The 16,923-nt window shown below is 35.7% G+C and overlaps 1 long non-coding RNA gene across 2 annotated transcripts; it reads left to right on the top strand.

Annotated features, from left to right (window-relative positions):
- The first annotated feature begins 366 nt into the window (after nucleotides 1–366).
- On the top strand, nucleotides 367–11,632 carry LOC140001091 (uncharacterized). Of its 2 annotated transcripts, XR_011806237.1 has the most exons (4): nucleotides 367–898; nucleotides 7,497–7,546; nucleotides 8,116–9,511; nucleotides 11,025–11,632. It is a non-coding gene; the product is annotated as an uncharacterized lncRNA (long non-coding RNA). The 2 variants fall into 2 exon arrangements; XR_011806236.1 differs by lacking the exon at nucleotides 11,025–11,632 and having other exon boundaries at nucleotides 8,116–9,529.
- The last annotated feature ends 5,291 nt before the right edge of the window (nucleotides 11,633–16,923 follow it).

The following is a 16,923-nucleotide window of genomic DNA, read 5'->3' as shown; positions in this document are numbered from 1 at the left end:
GTTGACTGGACTTAAAAAGGTCTAGGAGCTAATGATTTACCTTGAAGGCTTTCCATCATAGCTGTTTTTTTCCTGGTGGCTACAGCCTGTTGCCTTTTTTTTTTTTTTTTTTTACTGCTTATAGTGAATTGAGCGTCCTGCCCTAGAAGTGAAGAATGGGAGATAGTTAGAGAAAGAATGAAGTGATAAACTGTTCCCTCCTTGTCACATTCATCCTGGTTTCCTAATAAGGGACTTTTTAAAATTGAGCCTTGCGCTACTGTGCATCAGGAAGAGATCTAAGCAACCAAGAGGTGACATACATAGAAGTTTGCTGTGGTAAGTGGAAAGTTTAAATTCGTGATTTAAACTTTCTGGCTCAGCTCTGGCCAGCAGCCAGAACCTTTTGGAGCCGGCCGGAGCTAGCTCTGCTCTGACATGAGGCAGCTGCTGGGCTCTGCTCACCCCTGCAGCCAAACCTTTACCATGTGTACCCAGTACACAAAGCTTGGCTGGAATGCTACAGTACAGTTCCAACAATTCATAGAATCACAGAATGGTTTGGATTGGAAGGGCCCTTAAAACCACCTGGTTCCACCCCTTCTGCCATGGGCAGGGACACCTCCCACCAGACCAGGTTGCTCAAAGTCCCATCCAGCCTGGCCTTGGGCACTGCCAGGGATGGGGCACCCACAGCTCCTCTGGGCAGCCTGTGCCACTGCCTCACCACCCTCATAGTGGGTGAAATTTGTTTAATGCACTTCTTCACAGATTTAGTCTTAATTTCTGACTCTGGGATTAAAGCTACAGCTGCCTAGAGGAGCCTGCTAAAAATTGATCAAGGGAACTGTCATCATCTTTCTTTTTCTCTTATGAAGTATGTATTTCTGTATGGACACCATTGGCACACAGAGATGAGGTAGGAATGGAGCACAGATGTGTTAAAACTTCAATTAAAAGCAAATTTCAAGCCTTAGGAGAGGTGATACTTTGGGATAGGGTGCGTGTGTTTTTCTTTCTTTGTTTTTCATGAAAAGCAGATAAAAACACTCATATCCTTATGGACAGTACTTAATAAGTTTATCTTTTTATTTGACGTGAGGGTATGGAACTGGATTTAAGTTTTTTTTTGACCCATACAAGTGACTGGAAATTTTGGTACAGTTGCCAGAGACAACATCTGATTTTTTCACTGGTCTCTATTGCAAATTATATTTCCATCAGAGTACTTTTCATGACGAATTGTTCATGAAAATGATTTCAGGAGGTAGAGCACCTGCTGAAGTCCTGCATTGCATATTAATGTAAAGGCGACAGGTCTTGCAATTCTTGTGTGATGTTCAACTCTGGCAACATGCAAACTGCTTTTTGTTAATGAATTGTGCTAAGTAATGCTTTACTCTTTTATGTATGTAATTATTAATATGTAAATTACCAATGCAGGTTGGCAGTTTGGCAGAGCAAGACCTTTTTATAGTTTGTCTTGTTTAGACTGAAGAAAATCAGAGGCAGTTATGGAAAAAAAAGGAAAATGGCTGAAATATATAGTTGCAATAGTTGTAAGCTGTGAGTAGGCATGAAACATTAGTTAAAATACATTAAATGTTTACTTAGTCAAATAGTGACTTCAGTCATGCAACAGAATGGTTCCCTGCTAGTTCAATAAATCTAATGAGGCAAAGCAGTACCTTTCCTGATGTTACTGGTTTACAGCCATTCAAAGGATACTACAGTGAGCAAATGGCTACTTCATTTCTTGATGCCAAGGACATTTAGCATAGCTAATGAGGGACCAAGACAAAAAAAGCTGTAAATTATTTTTGACGATTGGAGCTCCTGGATTAGTGAAAAACTAAGAGTTAAATCTCGGTGTCTGTTGCAGGAAATCTGTGCTTTTGGGTCTGTTCTTGTTTTAAATATTTATTGCCATATGAAATCAGGCTATGTCTAGCAAAAACATTGGAAGACTTGCAGAGAAGCAGGATCCAGAAAGATTAAAAATTTGGGCAAGTGCTTGGGTTATTGAAAGACCAAAGCAAATTTTGTCTGTAGACTTTCAGACTTTGGAAAGAGTTCAGTTACTTTTTGTTTGTGATTGCTATTTTCTGTCTCTTAATGAAATAAAATAGAAATCCATGTGTTCATATGAGATGTTAATTTGCATGTAATTATGAGAAATAATGATTCAGAACACTTCGAATCAAAAACAGTGATAGGATTCAAGTTTCCATAAAAATATCATCTTTAAGTGGTAGTTTTAATTCCAGGTTCTTTGCATTTCAATATGAAATATAAGACTTTACATCAGAGATTTTACATTACTTTACAAGCTATGTAATAAGTTGTAATAAAAACTTCCCATTTAAAAAAAAAAAAAAGAAAGAAAAAAAAGAAAAAATAAAGATAACCAGCTGATGCATTGCCTGAGTACATATTTTCTCAGCCATTTGCCTCATTTTATGTACAGCTTAATATGTATTTTCTCTCTACTTTGTCTATAAATATATATTTTCATATCCATAAGAATATACTCATGTTCTTAGTAAATGAAGGCATGCTTTCAATAAATTGAATGTCCAGCTGGCTGAAGATTTAAACAGAAAAAGGATACAAGAAGATATTTGGTAGATAAACATGTTCTTGTTTAGTCTTTTTTGATACTGATTGTTTAGAACTCTGAGTGCTTGCTTATGCTAGCTTTGGGCTGTTCTTCAAAAAGTCAATCAGCACAGTCTAGATGGTGGCTTTGATCTTTGTTTTTATATTTGTTTTAAGAGACTAAAAGACACGAAATTTGTGATTACATGGTTTGTGAGATCATCCCCCCCTCCACACATTATCCACAGATGGTTTAAGGGGACTAAAGAAAGGCTGCCCGCCTGAGGTTTTGACATCTTCATTATAGTCCCAGCAGGCTACTTTATAAACATCAGCATTTTTGCAGTTGTTCTTGCAGGTGCTTAAAGGAGATTGTGGCCTTTCACCTAGCATAATCAGCTTCCTTTTATTTCACAACATTTACTATTCCTTTGCATAGCCTTATTGTTTTTACACAGTGCTCTTAAAGGAAAACTTAACGAATTATTCCAACACCTGCTTGCCACAAGGCAAACACTGATCTTCATGTTAGTCCTATGAGAGCTTACCACAGCCTCCCTAAGGCACATTTATCATGCAACTAGACGTCATCAGTCTCTGAAGGAATGTGATAGTGACTTGCTTACTTTCACATCGTGTGTCATCTGCACTGTGCAAAATTTACATTTCTAAACTTTGTATTTTATAGTTCAGTAAATAATAAAACCAAATTTTACAGACTTTTGGCAGAATATTTCTTAGGTCCAAATCCTTACATTTTAAATCACCTAAATTATGCTTGCTGCATTTGTCTGTTGCTTTTATGCATATCATTTTCCCATGTTTCTAGTTATGCTTCTCTATGCTTTGGATAAGTGGATAAGTATGATAATCAAAGTTTGTTTGTAATTTAAAATATTTATCAGCATGAAGAGTGATGCAATCCATTTTTTCCAGATGTGCCAACCTATGCAAAATAATTCTGTTGATCAGTGAGGATTCCTGATTATGTTCAGTGAAGGAAGATAAATGAGAAAATGCTGATTCTTGGATCACTTCTGATTCAGAGATAATAAAAGACTTTTGAAACTTTTTTGTCTGTATAGCGACTGATTCATAGGCAGCCCTGTAATAAAACAGCAAGACCTTACCATCTCATGGGTGGGTTTTTTTTAGCTGTATAGATGAAATATGCTTATGTGGTTTCAAATGAATAGGCAATTGTCTCCACTAGAACTTGCAATGACTTGAACCTCTCTGTAGAGTCTCAGTAGGGAAGACAGATTTTGAAACGTAAATAATCAAGCAGGAGATCGGGTTTGATTTCACAAGCCAGTATTGTGGTCTCTGTGTTTGTAAGTAGTGTATTTGTTAAATGGTAAAATTAAATGCTTGGTTAGTTTGTTTTGTTGTATTACAGAGCATGAACAGAACAACTGAGGCAGGTTTTGCTCTGTTTCTGCGTATGAGACAATTATAGCAATTTGTAAGAAATGTCAAGCTTGAAAGTGTTTGCTTACTTGTTAATAGCAGGTGATGCTCGTAAGTTATGCATCGTAGAAAAGGTGGATAACACTGTTGCACACTGTATTGGGGGGGTGGGGTGAGAGAGTGGCTGTGGTGTTTGGCTGCCTAGCACAGTAGAACCACCACACACACACACAGATTTAAGGTTGCACGATAAAGTGGGCTTCTTTATCTAGCTGTCTCTGAGCATACATATTTTAACACATAAACATGCTTTTCCATGAGAGTCATCAGGGGTTACAGGTGATTTCGAGGAACTCAGAAATGTGCTGTATGAGAATAACGCCAGAGGGATCATTCTGTTCAGAGAAAATTTAAGAGCAGGAGGTCTAGAATTTAATCCCTAACTAGAAAGTAGAAAATAAAACATTAGATACTGCAGACTGTAGGTCAACTTTTGTACAGCAAGAACAAGAAAGGTGGATGGCTTGAGAACTTCATTTTTAGCGACAGACTTGTCTAATCAAGAAGTCAACAAAGTGACAAAAACAGGAAAAATAGAACAAATGGAATGTACTTAAAATAACATGATTTTGAGAACAGCAACAACAACAACCAAAAAAAAAAAAACACAAAACACAAAAATGTGAAAGACATTATTTAATTGCCAGTGCTAGAATAATATACAAGAATTAGATTTGTTTATTTATCTGCTTAATAACAAACTAACTAGAGAAAAAAACTAACTGAGAGAAGGAATGTTTAGCAAATTTGTTTCTCTGATGAATGAACAGGGCTATAGCCCTGGTAATGGAAGTGCTCAGCATTGCTTTTTTTCAAAGTTCAGCTTTGAATTTTAACTGAATTACTCTGGCCAAGCCCCCAGATAGTTGATCCCCAGTGTCTCAAAAGCTACAAATGAACATGATCAGAGATCTAGAAATCTTTATCTGCTAGGTACAAGTGAATGAATTGCAGCTGCTTAGTCCAAGAAGTTTAGAAAAACTCTGAATATTTAGAAACATAGATATTTGACCATAAAAAAGTCTGCTACACAGAGAAAGGTGTCCATTTCAGATTTGGGCAATGTATTTTAAGATATGTAACAGATATAAACTGAAAGAAAGAACTTCAGACAACACTTCAGGAGAAAAAAAAATATATATATAAAAGTAATGGAATCATACAGGAATGGGCTACATGTGTCCATGAGTTTTTAGAGTTTTTCCTACCAGAATTCTAGAAATATCATTGTCAGGACTATCTAGAGATACAGCTTTTCCTGTCATAGTGCTGAGAAATGAAGCATGTGAAATGCTGAGGTCTCTTTTAGTGTAATGTGAATAAGTAAGTGGCCTAAACCAGAATGTTTTCTAACTAGAAAAACTTTTTTTTTTCCCTTGAAACAAAATTGTTTCCATCTTTGTGAAGCCATAGGAATAATAATAATAATAATAATAAACGAAAAAAAATCAAAAATTCAAAAAATTCAAAAGTTCAAATTGTAGTATACCAATATTGGATGTGTAATTCCCCAAACTCAGTCATATCATTTGAACCCAGGACAGTGTAGCAAACTAAGTGAGTTGATTCTTGTGAATTGTTTGTTCATTGTTTGATTTGTTGGTTATTTTTTAAAATGACTTCAAGCTTTGGAAGTCAAGATTAGAGTCTTGGTTAAGTTATGAAAACAGGTTTCAAAAGTGATTTGAGAGGAAGTGTGGTCATGACAAGTTGCAAATTTTATTTTTATTTTTATTTTTATTTTTTATTCATCTTGCTTTATTAAATGTTTCATTTTCTTGCTTGAATTCATGTCTGTGTGCAATAATATCACAACATAATTCAGTTTTAAATTTAAGTAGTTTCATGTTACTGCTGTCCTTGTATTTTATGTAACAACTCCCTCTTTGCTAAGAAGGTTGTTGAATTAAAAACATTAACAACAGAGAAATGACACACGTCCACATTGCAAAAAGTAAAGAATATCTGTAGAAATCCTGAACTTGAGTTGTTTGTCCTGTACCCATACCATGAGTGACAAAAGAAAATATGCCATTCAATATGCAGAATTCAAGAATGGCTGACCCTTTGTGTAAATAGGACCTCTTTATTCAGGCCTCCAGAAATGTAAATACACTTAACCATGAGCAGAAAATAGATTTGCTATTCTGAAGTTTGAAGTGGCCCTTAGCATATCGCTCACATTGTTGAATTTTAGTTATTAGCTATAAAATTTAAGCTTTGTAGCATGATTAACACAAAAGGTGCCATCTACTGCAAGGCATAAAACTAATTCCTAGTTGCTGCCATGATAGAATAAGGGATGATAGAATAAGGGATTGATCAGTGAGATTCTTGAAGACAAGTACTGTGGGAAGAATTATTTTTTCATGCATATACGTGTTTGTACATGCACACACACACAAATTTATCATGAAAGGATGCTTATATTTTCTGAAGCAAAGGATTGTTTGGAAGTATTTATTTTCTCTTAAAAAAAAAGCTCAATATGAATTTGAAATGGCTGTATAACTGGCATAATTCAGCAGTAGTCTCAGTTTTAAGAGAATATAATTCTTGCCTTTAAGAATATAATTACATTTTCAGTCAAAATAAAACTGAGTGCATGTGTAGAGTTTAGAAACAAACAATTTTGTTTTAAAATCTTTATTATGAAAGCTTTGTTAGCAGTTTCCTGGTTGAAATTGTAGCAATATTTTCAATTAAAACAGGATTCAAATCTTACTGTTTCGTGCTTCAATGACATTTGACAGGAAATCCAAAGTTCCAACATGCTAGATCTTCAGAAGTGTAATGTATTTTCCAGTTAAATTTATTTTTAGTAAACTATTTTCTCTATTAGAAGAAAAAAAATTCTTCTGTAGAAGTTCACAGTGAACTCACTTGTGGATTTGTGGAGGTCTGGCATAAAATCTCATGCATATCCGTATTCATGTATTTCAGGTAATCACAAAACAAGCTATAACCACATTAATAAGCCAGTAGCCATTACTTTGCATGTGCAGAACCTTTTAGAAAGGTCTTTGGAGAAAGGTGTTGCTAAGGCCTTCCCTTCTGCCCACTGCCAGGACCACAGCTGCAGAGATGTCTCAGATGGTTTCCAGGAGGCTGGCCCTGGAACAGTGCTCTCCTGCTTTTGCAGGATGCTCTTTTCTAAGCCAATTTAAAATGTGGCTACAACCTTTTCTGCTGAGAGTTCGAGACATCATCCTCTTTTGCTTCTTAGTCTCTTATACCAGGTAGCCTATAATTCCCTGGAAATGGGAGTAATAACTCTCTTCATGGCAGACTAGCTGAGATTTACTCAGACCCTGCTGTTTGAACAGCTACTGAGGCCTCCCACAGTGTGAAAAGTGCATCTCTGCTTGCACAGTGTGTGACTGCCATTTGTGTTTCCATCCATGTTTTATCCTCTTCTTCCTTCACTTATGGCCTCTGTTGCTTTACAGACTTGGGAGAAGATGGCAAGAATAGTTAAAAGAAGGGAATTTCAGGCAAGGTAAGTTGTATTTATTAACTCAGAGGAATGCTGCGTTTCTTAAAAGAAGAGCATTAGTTACTGCTTTCACAAGGGATGGCCTAGCAATTGCACCAGCGTCCTATGCCAGGCAATAAGACCTTCAGAAAGGATAGTTTCTGAGACAAATTGGGAGGTGTAGGAAGACACTAGCTCAGTATTTGTAAATCGTTGTACTCAGACTAGTTGTTCACTGGGGAAAATACTGAGTAGAACCGAAAGACAAGGATTAGATTGCCTTCTGCTTCCAAGACTGCAAGTAATAATGTCATTAAATGGACTTGTGAGGAAAAGTTGATGTTAAGTTACATAACAAGGTTCAGGTAAAGCTTTCCACAAGAAGTTTATAGAAAAGAATATGCTAAGCAGATGCTGTTAGTATGAAGTATTAGTTGTGGTGGTGATGGGTGAAGATTCGTGAAGAATGACTGAGAGAAATGAAGCAGAAACAAAGCTTATTTTTATATTGATGACTACAAATATTTAATGATTGTTATTCCATTCCTTCCCCAAAATGTTTTCAAAAAACTAAAGCAAGCTATGGTTCTCAGTTTCTTCTAGATGATGATGATGATTTGATGAGGAGAGCCAAAACTTTTAAGATTTTGACTTTAAATCAAAGATCAAGAAACTTCCTGGAAATGAAGAAAAAGGAGGAGGAAAACTAAGAGATATTAAGAGACACAAAATGCAACAGGGAAAGATATATTGAATTTTCTGTGCAAGCATAAATTCTTCCTAATTAACGTAAATGTATTAGAAAACGCACTAAGCAACAGTATTTGTATAATAAATACTGCTATTCTTAAGCATTTTTGTTAATAACAGAAGTAAAACAAAATTCTGTGGTAACAGAGTAGAAGAAATGAAGCTACAGAAATAATAAATTTCCCTTTTAATTAGTTATACATGTATTGGTGTGGAGTAAAGAAGAGAGCATTGCAAGTTGGATTTTTTTTTCCCATAACTTTATCATTTCGGTTTATAACTGAAGGCATATGTCCTTTACGCACCGGCTTCCTCTTTTGTGTGTTCTGTGTTACTATGTTGCTGTTTTTAAAATGAAGGTATGTTTATCTGGAAATGCTTGAAAAGTAACAGTACATTTGAATAAAATTGAGTAGTATATTCCAGGGGAATTTTCTTCAACAGTACAAAGAGACTGTTTCCAGCAAAAAAAAGTTGAGAAATGAGATTGAACTATCATGTCAGTTGATGTCTGTGCAGAGTGAATCTGCTTATTCTGTGTAAATGACTGCAGAGGTAAGGTTTTCCAAGTTAGGACAGCATGATAGAATCAAACTCTTTTCAGCTGATGGGGTAATATAAAAACAAAAGCCTACCTCATTCAGATTAGTTTTAAAAGATAAAGCTTGAAGTGCACAATTGTAGAGCAGATTCTCACTGTCTAATTCAGTGGTGAAATCACAAGACTAGCATGTTGGGACTTCCCAATTATCTTTCCACATGCACCTTGTCATGGCCAGCCTAGGTGGCAGTTCCATGAGCAACTCTGCCTTTGGAGCCAGCTGGGGAAGTGTCCTGAGAAGGGACTGTGCAGATAAGATGCTTCATCTTCTGGCATGCTGTGGTACAGAGTTTCCTGTTACACATTCACCATACATGCTCAGTGCATACTGTTAACAAGATTTAGAGATTTCAGTACCTACAAAGTGCCTACACTTTATTTTATGTAATAAATTTATCTAGCAATAGCTCTGATTTGGTAAAGTGTTTATATTTAATTAGTATTAATTAATATAAACTAGATTATTTTTAAAATGTACATTATAATTGAAGTAGATGGGAAAGTATGTAACAGTGAAATCTTGTGACATTCTCTTGACAGAGCAGTGAACTTTTTCATGATTTGCTGAATCATTGTATTTTCAGTTCTGTCCTGACACAGCAATATTCTGAGGCTGATTATCATTACAGCTACTGCTGGTAAGCACAGACTTGGAACTTGTGGTTCTGTGGCATAGATGACTGCGGGAGTGATATGAAGGACCTGTTCCCTTTTTGTTGCTCATTTCTAGTAATTATGGCTCAAAAAAAATTCTGTTCTTTCCAACAGGAAAAAAGACAGATGTACCCTTCATTCCTTTTCATTCCTTTTTAGTGATATCTAAAAAGAAATTCAGTACTCTGCAGTAAAGTGACTGTGGACTGTTACTGTTTTGTCAAGTTCTAGTAATTCTTTGGCTTGACCCTTTCAAATATTCATAAGTGTTTTTGTTTGTTTGGTAGTTATTATTTTGCATATACATGTATGTTGATGTTTTATTTTTTAAATATCAGGAAAGCATATAAGTTTTTGGTCGTATTCCTGTTTCAGCTTTTTGCATTTTACAAGGTGAAGGTGAAACTTTAGTAAGGTAGAACACACTTTGATTTAGAAGATATCTAGGTTCTACAAAATGCATAGTGTCTGTTTATTGAAAGATGGAGTGTAAGCCTTCATTTTGCTTCCAGCTGTCTTATGATGAGACTGTCTTCAAAACAGTGATTTGCTGGCTGAGCTGACAGGAGACATAAACATGCATAATTATTAATGAATAATTAATAGAGATAAATGCACACATAATTATCTGTAATCTGTTCTTTGAACATGGATCCTGCTTATAACTGAAAATAACCACCCACCTTCCCTAGAGTGTCATAATCAGTTATTTATGGTGCTAGTAGAGAAGGACATACAGTGCCTTGGGTTATAGTAACACTTATAGCAGGTGGCTGTGATATAATATTTATTAGTACCTTGTGATTTTCACTGTGACAGAGAGGAAATTCAAATGGGTCTCTTAATACTTTCTGGATTACCCAATATTCCAGAGGTAGTGGGGATGGAGAGGTGTCATAAAATATGATTATTCCTATCCAGGTTACTCTACAAGCTGTATCATATAGCTCTGTTGTTAACATTTTATCAGCTACTGTGGCCTTAAAACTAAAAATTCACATCAAAGCACTGGTTGCATATACTATCTCCTGTGAATTTTTATTTAACTTTTTTTGTTGCTATTGGCTTGATGGCTTATGTTTATACCAAAGTGTTACTGCTATAGGTGTCAAACAGCACACTGCAGTTGGCCCTTTCTAACACAAGAGAGTATGCTGGCTTCTTCTTCAGAAGAAGCGTTTCCATGAAGCAAGTCAGTAAATGTCCAGATCAGAACTTTGCCCTCTTGCTAATTGTGCATACAGACTTATCCATCCAGACCAGTTTACGTAGCAATTTTCAAAGATTTCTGCTGGTTTCTTTTAGTTACAGATTTTATTTTCATTGTAGCTGATTATTCTAATCATAAAAACTTCCTATTGCTTTTTCTCCATACACATATTCAGTCTGAAACATAATGCTTTTTCCATATTAATGCATTAATTTCTATATTAATGCATAAATGTCTCGAACAGCTGAATATATAAATAAAAAAAACATTTTTTTTTTCTCCCTAAGAATGACTTTGGAAATGAAAAAGTGACTAATACTCAGATTCAAGATTGCCAGCTAAAGAAAGCTCAATTATCTCTACCTCTCTGACAGAAGCCATTTTAAACTGATCAGTGTGAATGCCGACATCCAAATGTACTCATTTAAAACATCTACTTGTTCATCCTAAAACTATATTTAAACTTTTTGTTTTGTGTATTATACTAGTAGTTCTAGTGATCTTACAGATTTTTGTTTGTTTGTTTATTTACTTTTTTGCTCCTCAGCTGTATGTGTATTAAATATCTGGAATTGTCAGACAAAATTTTCCGATTAAATTCAATGCAAAGACTAAGCAAGTAGGATCACAATTTAGTGTTTTTATCTCTAAAACAAAGAAACTTTCTCCTCTGTAAATATGTAAGTATAATGATTCATATGGGAATGACATCCATTATCTTAGTCAACATTTCATATATGACAGAAGAACAAAATTATTATCAAGGCTAATTGCTTTTTATTTAAAGAGATACACCTAAATATTTATATCAGTACTTACCTCCTGATTCTCTGCTGTTGTTTTATAAATGTATGTAGTTATGAAAACAACAAATAAAGCTGTTTTCTAGAATATATACAATCATAAGTGCGTAATTCCCAGTATACTATAAGGTCTTTTAATTTTGTTTTATTGTTGTCAAATACCACATATGTTTTGAAATCCAATAGCAGAAATGTCAAATTCTAAAGCAACTTTGCAAATTCATGGTTTCACTTTTGGTTTGTTTTACTGGGGTACCCTAATATTTCTTTTAACTAAATGAAGAATCTATTTATCAAAATACATACACTAGCTGAAGGATACCTTACATAAATACTAATGGCATCTGAGAGGGCTTTTTTTTTTTGCCTATGTTATTGTTGCTTTGTTTAAATTAGTCAGAGCTATTTAAATTATTTTGAACTGGTAGTAGCATAAAATAGGCCATAACTTGAACGAGTGTGTGCTATGGCAAAATCACAGCCTTTGAAGACTGTGACACATTTTTTCAGCATATACATCCATCTGGAAAACTGGGGTCAATCCTTTATGAATTATAAATGAAAGCAGCTTTAAGTTTGTACAAGATCTACAGCTGTACTGAACGGAAGTTAAATCACTCTCACTGATCTGAAGGAGCCTTGCAGATGGTTTATGCCATCCTGCTATAAACAAAATCTTGTTTTTCATCCAGGAGGAAAAAAGTCAAGCTGTTTTCTTTGTAAACAGATGGAATCAGTTCAGTAAGGTTGGAAGCAACCAACCGCTTAGTTCCACCTCTGCAACAGAAGATTGGAAAAGAAAAAAATTGTAATCTAGGCTTCTCAACAAATAGGCATGTACTTAAACTTTTTCTTTAAAACAAATCTGCTAAATTTAGGTGTAAATGTAAGGAGAAAATAGTTTCTAATGTTCAATATTCAAAATCTTCTGTGCCTGCCATAGCTGTCGATAATATGTCTTAGAACCTTTTAAGCTTATGTACAGGTCACACACAATTAATTATAACAGTGCAAAATGAATCCTGAGTAAAGGATATTAAACTTTTGAAATGTGCTTCTTTGAAACTGTACCTGAAGCAGGTGCTGCTTGTAAAGCTATGTGTAGTATCACAGGTGAATGATCAGTTGTGGGACTGAAATTTACCAATTTCAGCATTAGTTTAGGCAGCCAGGCCTTTTGTAAATTCTACTTTCCAATGTTTTGGGGTACTTTGTGCCGCTTAAAAATCAGAACCATCTGTCATTTAGTTCCTTTGTCTGTGATCTCTGTAAATTGTTAGTGGTTTCTTTCTTAATGATGAAGATGAAAACCAAAAAAATCCTCTTTCATATAGTCATGCAAATGCTTATTCTGGTCATAGACAGTGATAGGAGAAAGCCACAAAAACACCTACAAAGCCAACACCTACAAGCTATTGTCTGTTGCCTTAGTGCACAGTTGATCACTTATAGTAAACAGTTACTTTGATCTCTCTGACAAATAGAAGATTATCCAAAATTCCTGCCAAATTGGACTTATTTTTTTCTTCTCTACTTTATCTCACATCTCATAGAGTTGCAGACTATTTTAGTTTGGAAGTGACCTCTAGCAGTCATCTTGTCCAACCTGCTGTTCAAGCAGTGCCGGCCACAGCAGGCTGCCCAGGACCATGCCCAGTCAGCTTTTGAAGATCTCCAAGGAAGGAGACCCCACAATCTCTCAGGACAACCTGTGCCAGTGCTCTGTCACCTGTACAGCAGAGGGGGAATATTACTTTTGGTCTGCACCAGCCTTGTCCCTAAGTTTGACTGTTTTGCTCTGAAAATTAGTGTGTCATTCAAAAATATATAACTTGCTTCATTTACAGTGACAGTCAGTAGATAGAGAACACGTGATGCTGAACAGAAAGTAAAGAAGCAACAGCATGTAGGTGTTATGTCAGTGTCACAAGGGAGCAGATAATGCAGGAAACTGGGAGGACAGTGTACAAAGAATTTTCCATGCAGATTTTTTTCTGTATACCTGGGCAGCTGGTTTGCGGACCCTTCCAAAAAATTGGCTAGGTCCATGCAAAATGGAACCTCAAAACAGTAATCAATACACAGGTTGTCCGTGTTTTCTAAAATGTGTATGAAGGTTTGAAAGCTTGCAGTAAAATAGCCATCTTGATGGGGTTATTTATGGTTTTAAGCACAGCTTCAGATGTAGCTGAGGGAAGGAGATAAGGTGGTGTGAATTTTATATCCACCCTGAAGCTGAGTGCAAACCTTTGCAGAGAAAATTTTGTAGAAAATAGAGGGAGAACAGCGGCATAAATTTTAAAGCCCTTTTAAAATCAACTGGATAATCCATTATGTTTGTATGGGTACTGAGCCAGGACATGGCCTTTCTGTTTCAGAATAATTGGCTCTATTTTTCCGTAGTGTTTTGAGAGATATATAAATACATTTTTGGAAGTGAATGCAGCTGAGGGGAACCTTCATCTTCTCTACTCAAACTATAGCAGGAACTTGGCAGCGCATGCTCCAGATGCTGTGCATCAGTATCACTTGTAACATCAAGGAATAAGTGAACCCTTGATGCCCATCACTTCTATTTTCTGACAGTGTCTGTTCTTTTTTTTTTTTTTTTATGCATGTGTAGCACTTGATTTTATTTTGTTTTACAATTGTTATGGCTGCTCTGCAATGTACTGTAGCTGGCTAGTAATCAATCATATACATGTAATCTTCTGTTTTCTTTCCAGCAGCAGTTCAGCAGGTTTTTTTTGTTGTTGTTGTTTTGATTTTTTTTTTTTTAACTATTTCCTTTCAACTACGTGTGCAGTTTCTGTTAGCAAAAATAAATCAAAGTAGGCCTCAACACTTCCAACTTCAAAGGCAAGAACTATATTTATTAGACTGGCTTTCTGATCTCTGTCTATGAACCCCTGGAAATGTGTTTGATATGCAAGCTAATAGGGTAGTGTTGGTTGCCGAGTTCAAAGCTCATGTTTATGATTGCCAAGGGTTGGCTCATATATTTTGTCTTTCCAGCTGAAGGAAGAGTGTATATTTAGTTGTAGTTTGTACCACTGGAAGATCATCTGAGTTGCTTCTCGAACAGATCTGTTTTTATCTTGTCATTGGCTTCTCATTGTGCTGAGCTGAGACAAGTATCAACAGCCAGTGCTTATCAGTTGTGATCAGATAGAATAGGCTGGCTTCAAAACGGAGTTTGTGGTAGTAAGAGGAAGAGTTGTGGGCGTGGTAGAGGCTAGAGATGGACATAATAGGAAAGAAGTGATGAAGATGGCTTTGTGAAATATAGTCATAACATTTTTGGTGAGCACAAGCTGAAAGGCCCTTTTGTATCCAGTCTCACCTGCTATTCTGTGATTCAAGGATCATTGTTCCATTGAGATTACATGGACATTTTTGAGAACTGAAGATAGATGCTATGATACATCTGAGGCTAAGACCATTGATGACAGAATGATTCCATCTGAAGAAAATTCCTATTGCATCATTTTGAAATATTACATGATGCAGGGCAAAGTCAAGTGCTTTAGGCCAGTGTCATCTCCTTCCTTCTCTACCCATGGAAAAGAATAAATTAATTTTTGTTTGGGATACAGCAGATAAAATATCTTAAAATCCATGTTGTATCAAATTCTGTGCAGGAGTAGAGAAAAATGATGCATTTTGAAAATGAAGAGAGGAAATAATATCTATCCAAACATCATATGTTAGAATACAAAAGCACTGAGAACTGCCTTTAAATACTGTTAGAAGTCTTCAACTCTTCAGAGTCTGTCCCTGTGGTCTTGCTGTAACACCAATTCAAGGCACAATACAGGAACTTCTATATTTCCATCACATCAATATGTGTGCTCCTACAGTCCATTTCCATAGTACCAAACCTGTAAGTGGAAAAAATTATGTCTTTGCTGGGAATGTTTGCTTGGACTTGTACAAAACAGAAATCAGAAGTATATAATTTGGTCTCTGAAAGACATCTTGTTAACTGTCATATTCAAAGCCAGATCAGTTTAGATTGGCTTGTTAAGTGAATTGTCCAGTCAAGTTTTAATATCTCCAGGGATGGACATATCATGAATATATGGTTGCTCAGAGCGGTTGACTCTTTTTCCAGTTGTTGTTATCTGAGTTGAAAATGATGATTACCAAATATACATATAGCCAGTGGAAGCTGCTATTGTGACTGTCCCAAATTAAAATACTAATTTGTCACATTCCATAGCAGGGCTAGTAGTGTAGAAGTATACAGTTGTATTAGCAGAGATTAAGACAGCTAGCAGGCAAGAATCCGTGAAGACTTCAAGTATTTTAACGTAGTTTCCACAATTTGGAAAGGGTTTTCAGTTATCTGAAAGGTTAGTGACTGCAGCATAAGTGCACTGATAATTTTCAATAAAATTTATTTATTTTTTCTGTATTCTGCCCCAAACCAAAGATTGCACTAGCCCCTTTAGAAGGTTAGCTGGGAAGTTCAGATGCAATCATTTGATCATGTTAAATACCATTATTTTGACCACCTTCTGCTGTCAGTCTTTTGAGAAGAGGAAAAATTGAAACAGAATATGAGTTTATGACGTTTCATATTCTGCTGTTTAAGTCTAGCCTGGCAAATATCCACACAGTCCATATTGGACATTGAGAGTCAGCAAACAATCTACTTTGGTTGTGAAGGTGAGGCTGAATTCTTATGTGCTTCATCTTTTTTTATTCCTGTTATACAAAGGATGAACTTACACAAGAAATCAGTAGAAGAATCAATCAAGTCATTGGTTCTGTATCCAAAAGATTTCAACAGGTAAAAAGTCTGTAAAATGAAATCTTTGTCAAAGGCTGAGGGTGGAAAAACTTGTTAGATGCTCTAAAATGATATGGGGCTGCTTATTGTTGAATGTAACAAAACTGCACTCCAATCTGTTCTTCTGTACTCTGAAGATTTAGAACAGTAATTTATTTCTGTAGGATAAAATACCTCATAATCTGCATAGACCAATATGAAACCTGGTGCCACAGGCCTGTATCTTAGCCAAGTTTGCTCTTCTACAGTGGAGGTCTAGGGTAGATACTGTCCTCAATCTACTTGCATAGATTATCTATCAGAAAACAATCCAGGTCACTTCATTGCACACATTACATTTTGTTTTGTTTTGTTTTGCTTCTTAATAAAAGTAGTTGGTAACTAATTACTCATGAAATAGACAGGCAGGTAAATTAATTTTTGAAGTCAGAATGACTTCAGTGTGCTGAAGTGCACTAGAAAATCGAGGTACCAGCTTGTTTAAATGAAGCAAACACTGACAAATAGAAAAACCTTTTTAACTATGGGTAGGACTAAGGGAAGATTCTTTCAAGAAACATGCTTAAAAATGATTGCAAAAACAAACAA

The sequence above is a fragment of the Anas platyrhynchos genome, chromosome 37 (genome assembly GCF_047663525.1).
Source record: "Anas platyrhynchos isolate ZD024472 breed Pekin duck chromosome 37, IASCAAS_PekinDuck_T2T, whole genome shotgun sequence".
In the NCBI taxonomy this organism is placed as follows: Eukaryota; Metazoa; Chordata; class Aves; order Anseriformes; family Anatidae; genus Anas; species Anas platyrhynchos.
This window is presented reverse-complemented; position numbering and strand designations above follow the sequence as displayed.